The following is a 9,433-nucleotide window of genomic DNA, read 5'->3' on the forward strand; positions in this document are numbered from 1 at the left end:
GTGATTTCCTCCACTGTCGCTCGGCAGTACGTGAGCATTTTTGTAGATATCTGGTGCATTTGGTGTGCCAGGGTTGAGGTGTTGATCTGCGAGGGTGAATAGTGGTTGGCGGAGCAACAGAGTCAAGAGCAGAAGTGAGGGATGCATTGTATAGAGATGTGGCTTGTTCAGGGCATGTGAGAGAGAGAAGAGGAGAGAGAAGTGAGTCAAACAGGGAGGACAGGGATGAGGTGTCAATAGCCTCAATGTTACGCTTCGTGATGGTAGCCTTAGGAGGGAGAGATGGGGAAGCAGAGATAGATAAGTTGAAAGAGAGCAAGTGGTGGTCAGAGAGGGGAAAAGGGGAATTGGAGAAATCACAGCGGTGAGTGAAAACCAGATCCAGTGAGCTCCCGTTCACATGGGAGGGTGAGGAGGTCCACTGGGAGAGACCAAGTGAAGAGGTGAGGTTAAGGAGTTTAGAGGCAGGTGGTTTTGTGGGGTTATCGATAGGGATGTTGAAATCACCTAGGATAATGGAGGGAATGTCAGAAGAGAGGAAGTGAGGTAGCCAGGAAGCAAAGTTGTCAAGGAATTTGGAGGAAATGCCAGGTGGACGGTAAATGACAGCAACTCGAAGATTAGTAGGTTGGTAGAGGCGAATTGCATGGACCTCAAATGTAGAGAATGTAAGAGATGGTTCTGGAGGTATAAGTTGGTATGTGTAGCTTGAGGGTAAAAGGATCCCAACACCACCCCCATGACGACCCCCAGGTCGGGGTGTGTGTGAGAATGTGAGGCCCCCAGCAGAGAGAGAAGCAGGAGAAGTGGTGTCATAGGGAGTAATCCAGGTTTCAGTAATGGCCAGGAGGTGCAGGGAGTTGGATATGAAAAGGTCGTGAGTGGGAGCCAGTTTGTTGTAAACAGATCTGGCATAACATATCACACATCTGATTTGCTGAAGTCTGGCCGGCAGATGTAACATATCACACATCTGATTGGCTGATGCTGGCCGGCAGATATAACATATCACACATCTAATTGGCTGAAGTCTGGCCGGCAGATTTAACATATCACACATCTGATTGGCTTAAGTCTGGCCGGCAGATGTAACATATCACACATCTGATTGGCTTAAGTCTGGCCGGCAGATGTAACATATCACACATCTGATTGGCTGAAGCTGGCCGGCAGATGTAACATATCACACATCTGATTGTCTGAAGTCTGGCCGGCAGATATAACATATCACACATCTGATTGTCTGAAGTCTGGCCGGCAGATGTAACATATCACACATCTGATTGGCTTAAGTCTGGCCGGCAGATGTAACATATCACACATCTGATTGGCTTAAGTCTGGCCGGCAGATGTAACATATCACACATCTGATTGGCTGAAGTCTGGCCGGCAGATGTAACATATCACACATCTGATTGGCTGAAGTCTGGCTGGCAGATATAACATATCACACATCTGATTGGCTGAAGTCTGGCCGGCAGATGTAACATATCACACATCTGATTGGCTGAAGCTGGCCGGCAGATATAACATATCACACATCTGATTGGCTGAAGCTGGCCGGCAGATATAACATATCACACATCTGATTGGCTGAAGTCTGGCTGGCAGATATAACATATCACACATCTGATTGGCTGAAGTCTGGCCGGCAGATGTAACATATCACACATCTGATTGGCTGAAGCTGGCCGGCAGATATAACATATCACACATATGATTGGCTGAAGTCTGGCCGGCAGATATAACATATCACACATCTGATTGGCTGATGCTGGCCGGCAGATATAACATATTACACATCTGATTGATTGGCTGAAGGTGACTGGCAGATATAACATATCACTCATCTGATTGGCTGAAGCTGGCCGGCAGATATAACATATCACACATCTGATTGGCTGAAGGTGACACATGATTGGCTGCTATAGGTCCATCCCAGCACGGCAATTTTATTAGATCAGACCCACAAACCCCAATCATAATCCTGCTCCCTACAGTGAGGAAAATAATGACAAAAGGCCCCTGCCTGGATGACTTACTAACTTGTTGCCCATAGCAACCAGTCAGATTCCAGCTATTATTGTCTACAATTTGCTGGATACATGATACACAGGTAGAACCGGATTGTTGCTCCCACCCAATATGTATCACACATCAGATGCTGATCAGAGGGGTAGTGGAGCATAATTTGTACCCAGACCAGCGCCTCCTCACCCACTGCCAACCTTTGCCTCCTCAGCCCTCAGCCGCTCCTGACTATTGGCACCAGGACATGCCCACTAGCCCGAGCAGATGACAGCTTCCGGTTTGCTTTTCAGCTGCTGGAACACAATTTTCGGAAGCATGGCAGTCAGAGTCGGCAGTCAGTGCCTGCCGGCTACGTGTGGGTGGCTGGAGAGAGGCACAGGATCTAATGGATTAAGGGAGGGGCGAGAGGGGCGGTCGCCTCAGGGCCCCCACACATTAGGGGCGCCCACACACTGCATATTGATTTGGAGGATGCGTTTAATGACAGCGGCCGCCGAGGAGCTGCTCCGTAAACAGACAAGTGACTGTGAGCCACCGGCTGCTGAGGTGTGCTGTCGCTGCTGCTCTCCCTAAGTGGTGTGTGTTGAAACGCGTCAGCCCTAGGTGGTGGAACAGCTGAGGTTACTATTTACCTGGGTCCAGGTTACCAAGTGTTTCTGCCTGTTATAGTGCTGCAATATTGGTACTCTAGGGGAGATGTATCAAGCCTTGGAGAGAGATAAAGTACCAGCCAGTCAGCTCCTGCCATGTTACAGGCTGTTTAAAATGACAGGAGCTGATTGGCTGGTCATTTATCTCTCTCTCTGAGGTTTGATACATCTCCCCCTCTGTGTCCATACCTGCAAACGGAGCTCCTACTGGACGAGACTCTGGAGCTCTGCATAATGCTATTTATCCATGATCCCCTATCTGCCCTGCGTCTCGGTGCACCTTTCTGTCACCTAGCATTGCTCCCATCTACACACGATACGCACAGGGCTGTCTATACAGCATTGTAGGGCCTGAGTAAAGCAATGCAACACAAAAACTTACCCCTCTTGTGGTCAACTCTTCACTCTGATTGGTGGATACCTTCAGCCATCCTCCAATCAGCATGCTGAAAGGATATCCGGTCTATAGATCTACAATAAAAAGGTCTACAGTCAATAGATCGACCACTAATGGTAGACAAGCGTCGAAAGGATTTTTTTTGTGTGTGTTTTTTAAACATTTTTACAGCTTTTGCTGCATTTACTGTCCACGTCCCAAACTATCCCCTCTAGTAACCTTGTGGCGAGCGGACACATTTCAACAAATTGGGGTAAAAAATGTTTAAAACCACAAACAATACCCTAAATTTTATTTTTGTGTGTCGACCTTTTGACTGTCTATCTTTTTAATGTCTATCTACTGTATCAGAACCTGCTGAAAGCCATTCACTGTCTGGCTGCAGGCTGGAGGCAGGTAGAGATAGCTGCAGTCTGATTGGTGGATGGCTCCAGCCATCCACCAATCAGCATGCACCGTCTGGCTGCAGGCAGGTAGAGATAGCTGCAGTCTGATTGGTGGATAGCTCCAGCCATCCACCAATCAGCATGCACCGTCTGGCTGCAGGCTGGAGGCAGGTAGAGAAAGCTGCACTCCGATTGGTGGATAGCACCAGCCATCCACCAATCAGCATGCACACAGCCATACACCGTCTGGCTGCAGGATGGAGGCAGGTAGAGAAAGCTGCAGTCTGATTGGTGGATAGCTCCAGCCATCCACCAATCATCATGCTGACAGCCATGCACTGTCTGGCTACTTGCTGGAGGCAGGTAGAGATATCTGCAGTCTGATTGGTGTATAGCTCCGGCCATCCACCAATCAGCATGCACACAGCCATGCACTGTCTGGCTGCAGGCTGGTAGAGAAAGCTGTGAGGCCGCTCTGATTGTAATTCATAATCAGAGCAGCCGGGCAGCATTCTCTACCTGCCTCCCAAAAAGCTCTTGATGCACCAGCCCAGGGGGCAGATACCCCCGCCCAGCTGCCCCTGTTCGAAAGGGCCCATGAAACATGGATCTCTGGGAAACTGCCCGGGGTGTCCATACATTTAGATGGCCCTGGGTATGCCCCAGCTTACCAACTATTCCCCTGGACTCCGCCTGAGAGACTGCAATACAGTTTATTACGCCAGTTGTGTGTTTACTTTAAATAAATTCAAACTACCGCTTATAATAAAGTGTTGCCACATATGACCTCATCGCAGTATTATAACTTGTATGGATGCTTTTATTACATTGTGAGTCTGATTGTTATGCGTATAGTTATATTAGTTACTGTGCTGTCTTTCTTCTTTCATTTATATTGTGTACATCTTACAGTTTACTCAGACAGCAGCAACTACTAATATATCTCCAGCGCCAAAAGGTTATTCACCGATTGCAAGTCCTTATTTTATCAAGCCCAGAGGTTGTACCTTATTATATCTAGACTAGAGGTGACGCCTTATTGTACCCAGCCTAGAGGTGACGCCTTATTGTACCCAGCCTAGAGGTGACGCCTTATTGTACCCAACCTAGAGGTGACGCCTTATTGTACCCAACCTAGAGGTGACGCCTTACTGTACCCAGCATAGAGGTTACGCCTTATTGTACCCAGCCTAGAGGTGACGCCTTATTGTACCCAGCCTAGAGGTGACGCCTTACTGTACTCAGCCTAGAGGTGACGCCTTACTGTACCCAGCCTAGAGGTGAGGCCTTACTGTACCCAGCCTAGAGGTGACGCCTTATTGTACCCAACCTAGAGGTGACGCCTTACTGTACCCAGCCTAGAGGTGACGCCTTATTGTACCCAGCCTAGAGGTGACGCCTTATTGTACCCAGCCTAGAGGTGACGCCTTACTGTACTCAGCCTAGAGGTGACGCCTTATTGTACCCAGCCTAGAGGTGACGCCTTACTGTACCCAACCTAGAGCGGTGACGCCTTACTGTACCCAGCCTAGAGGTGACGCCTTTTTGTACCCAGCCTAGAGGTGAGGCCTTATTGTACCCAGCCTAGAGGTGACGCCTTATTGTACCCAGCCTAGAGGTGAGGCCTTACTGTACCCAACCTAGAGGTGACGCCTTACTGTACCCAGCCTAGAGGTGACGCCTTATTGTACCCAGCCTAGAGGTGAGGCCTTATTGTACCCAGCCTAGAGGTGACGACTTATTGTACCCAGCCTAGAGGTGAGGCCTTACTGTACCCAGCCTAGAGGTGACGCCGTATTGTACCCAACCTAGAGGTGACACCTTACTGTACCCAGCCTAGAGGTGAGGCCTTACTGTACCCAGCCTAGAAGTGACGCCTTATTGTACCCAACCTAGAGGTGACGCCTTATTGTACCCAGCCTAGAGGTGACGCCTTACTGTACCCAGCCTAGAGGTGAGGCCTTACTGTCCCCAGCCTAGAGGTGAGGCCTTATTGCACCCAGCCTAGAGGTGACGCCTTACTGTACCCAGCCTAGAGGTGACGCCTTATTGTACCCAGCCTAGAGGTGACGCCTTACTGTACCCAGCCTAGAGGTGACGCCTTATTGTACCCAGCCTAGAGGTGACGCCTTACTGTACCCAGCCTAGAGGTGAGGCCTTACTGTACCCAGCCTAGAGGTGACGCCTTATTGTACCCAGCCTAGAGGTGAGGCCTTACTGTACCCAGCCTAGAGGTGAGGCCTTACTGTACCCAGCCTAGAGGTGACGCCTTATTGTACCCAACCTAGAGGTGAGGCCTTACTGTACCCAGCCTAGAGGTGACGCCTTACTGTACCCAGCCTAGAGGTGACGCCTTACTGTACTCAGCCTAGAGGTGACGCCTTATTGTACCCAACCTAGAGGTGAGGCCTTACTGTACCCAGCCTAGAGGTGAGGCCTTACTGTACTCAGCCTAGAGGTGACGCCATATTGTACCCAACCTAGAGGTGAGGCCTTATTGTACCCAGCCTAGAGGTGAGGCCTTACTGTACCCAGCCTAGAGGTGACGCCTTATTGTACCCAGCCTAGAGGTGAGGCCTTACTGTACTCAGCCTAGAGGTGACGCCTTATTGTACCCAACCTAGAGGTGACGCCTTATTGTACCCAGCCTAGAGGTGAGGCCTTACTGTACTCAGCCTAGAGGTGACGCCTTATTGTACCCAGCCTAGAGGTGACGCCTTATTGTACCCAGCCTAGAGGTGATGCCTTACTGTACCCAGACTAGAGGTGAGGCCTTACTGTCCCCAGCCTAGAGGTGAGGCCTTACTGTACCCAGCCTAGAGGTGACGCCTTATTGTACCCAACCTAGAGGTGACGCCTTATTGTACCCAGCCTAGAGGTGAGGCCTTACTGTACTCAGCCTAGAGGTGACGCCTTATTGTACCAAACCTAGAGGTGACGCCTTACTGTACCCAGCCTAGAGGTGACGCCTTATTGTACCCAACCTAGAGGTGACGCCTTATTGTACCCAGCCTAGAGGTGACGCCTTATTGTACCCAGCCTAGAGGTGACGCCTTACTGTACCCAGCCTAGAGGTGAGGCCTTACTGTCCCCAGCCTAGAGGTGAGGCCTTACTGTACCCAGCCTAGAGGTGACGCCTTATTGTACCCAACCTAGAGGTGACGCCTTATTGTACCCAGCCTAGAGGTGAGGCCTTACTGTACTCAGCCTAGAGGTGACGCCTTATTGTACCCAACCTAGAGGTGAGGCCTTACTGTACCCAGCCTAGAGGTGACGCCTTATTGTACCCAACCTAGAGGTGAGGCCTTACTGTACTCAGCCTAGAGGTGACGCCTTATTGTACCCAACCTAGAGGTGAGGCCTTACTGTACCCAGCCTAGAGGTGAGGCCTTACTGTACCCAGCCTAGAGGTGACGCCTTATTGTACCCAGCCTAGAGGTGAGGCCTTACTGTACCCAGCCTAGAGGTGAGGCCTTACTGTACCCAGCCTAGAGGTGACGCCTTATTGTACCCAACCTAGAGGTGAGGCCTTACTGTACCCAGCCTAGAGGTGACGCCTTACTGTACCCAGCCTAGAGGTGACGCCTTACTGTACTCAGCCTAGAGGTGACGCCTTATTGTACCCAACCTAGAGGTGAGGCCTTACTGTACCCAGCCTAGAGGTGAGGCCTTACTGTACTCAGCCTAGAGGTGACGCCATATTGTACCCAACCTAGAGGTGAGGCCTTATTGTACCCAGCCTAGAGGTGAGGCCTTACTGTACCCAGCCTAGAGGTGACGCCTTATTGTACCCAGCCTAGAGGTGAGGCCTTACTGTACTCAGCCTAGAGGTGACGCCTTATTGTACCCAACCTAGAGGTGACGCCTTATTGTACCCAGCCTAGAGGTGAGGCCTTACTGTACTCAGCCTAGAGGTGACGCCTTATTGTACCCAGCCTAGAGGTGACGCCTTATTGTACCCAGCCTAGAGGTGATGCCTTACTGTACCCAGACTAGAGGTGAGGCCTTACTGTCCCCAGCCTAGAGGTGAGGCCTTACTGTACCCAGCCTAGAGGTGACGCCTTATTGTACCCAACCTAGAGGTGACGCCTTATTGTACCCAGCCTAGAGGTGAGGCCTTACTGTACTCAGCCTAGAGGTGACGCCTTATTGTACCCAACCTAGAGGTGACGCCTTACTGTACTCAGCCTAGAGGTGACGCCTTATTGTACCCAACCTAGAGGTGACGCCTTATTGTACCCAGCCTAGAGGTGACGCCTTATTGTACCCAGCCTAGAGGTGACGCCTTACTGTACCCAGCCTAGAGGTGAGGCCTTACTGTCCCCAGCCTAGAGGTGAGGCCTTACTGTACCCAGCCTAGAGGTGACGCCTTATTGTACCCAACCTAGAGGTGACGCCTTATTGTACCCAGCCTAGAGGTGAGGCCTTACTGTACTCAGCCTAGAGGTGACGCCTTATTGTACCCAACCTAGAGGTGAGGCCTTACTGTACCCAGCCTAGAGGTGACGCCTTATTGTACCCAACCTAGAGGTGAGGCCTTACTGTACTCAGCCTAGAGGTGACGCCTTATTGTACCCAACCTAGAGGTGAGGCCTTACTGTACTCAGCCTAGAGGTGACGCCTTATTGTACCCAACCTAGAGGTGACGCCTTACTGTACCCAGCCTAGAGGTGACGCCTTATTGTACCCAGCCTAGAGGTGACACCTTACTGTACCCAACCTAGAGGTGACGCCTTATTGTACCCAGCCTAGAGGTGAGGCCTTATTGTACCCAGCCTAGAGGTGACACCTTACTGTACCCAACCTAGAGGTGACGCCTTATTGTACCCAGCCTAGAGGTGAGGCCTTATTGTACCCAGCCTAGAGGTGACGCCTTATTGTACCCAGCCTAGAGGTGACACCTTACTGTACCCAGCCCAGAGGTGAGGCCTTACTGTACCCAGCCCAGAGGTGAGGCCTTACTGTACCCAGCCTAGAGGTGAGGCCTTACTGTACCCAGCCTAGAAGTGACGCCTTATTGTACCCAACCTAGAGGTGACGCCTTATTGTACCCAGCCTAGAGGTGAGGCCTTACTGTACTCAGCCTAGAGGTGAGGCCTTACTGTACCCAGCCTAGAGGTGACACCTTACTGTACCCAGCCTAGAGGTGATGCCTTACTGTACCCAGCCTAGAGGTGAGGCCTTACTGTACCCAGCCTAGAGGTGACGCCTTATTGTACCCAACCTAGAGGTGAGGCCTTACTGTACCCAGCCTAGAGGTGACGCCTTACTGTACCCAGCCTAGAGGTGACGCCTTACTGTACTCAGCCTAGAGGTGAGGCCTTACTGTACTCAGCCTAGAGGTGGCGCCTTATTGTACCCAACCTAGAGGTGAGGCCTTACTGTACCCAGCCTAGAGGTGAGGCCTTACTGTACTCAGCCTAGAGGTGACGCCTTATTGTACCCAACCTAGAGGTGAGGCCTTACTGTACCCAGCCTAGAGGTGAGGCCTTACTGTACCCAGCCTAGAGGTGACGCCTTATTGTACCCAACCTAGAGGTGAGGCCTTACTGTACTCAGCCTAGAGGTGACGCCTTATTGTACCCAACCTAGAGGTGACGCCTTATTGTACCCAGCCTAGAGGTGAGGCCTTACTGTACTCAGCCTAGAGGTGACGCCTTATTGTACCCAACCTAGAGGTGACGCCTTACTGTACTCAGCCTAGAGGTGACGCCTTATTGTACCCAACCTAGAGGTGACGCCTTATTGTACCCAGCCTAGAGGTGACGCCTTACTGTACCCAGCCTAGAGGTGACGCCTTACTGTACCCAGCCTAGAGGTGACGCCTTACTGTACCCAGCCTAGAGGTGAGGCCTTACTGTACCCAGCCTAGAGGTGACGCCTTATTGTACCCAACCTAGAGGTGACGCCTTATTGTACCCAGCCTAGAGGTGAGGCCTTACTGTACTCAGCCTAGAGGTGACGCCTTA

Source organism: Pseudophryne corroboree, chromosome 10, assembly GCF_028390025.1.
Source record: "Pseudophryne corroboree isolate aPseCor3 chromosome 10, aPseCor3.hap2, whole genome shotgun sequence".
Classification (NCBI taxonomy): domain Eukaryota; kingdom Metazoa; phylum Chordata; class Amphibia; order Anura; family Myobatrachidae; genus Pseudophryne; species Pseudophryne corroboree.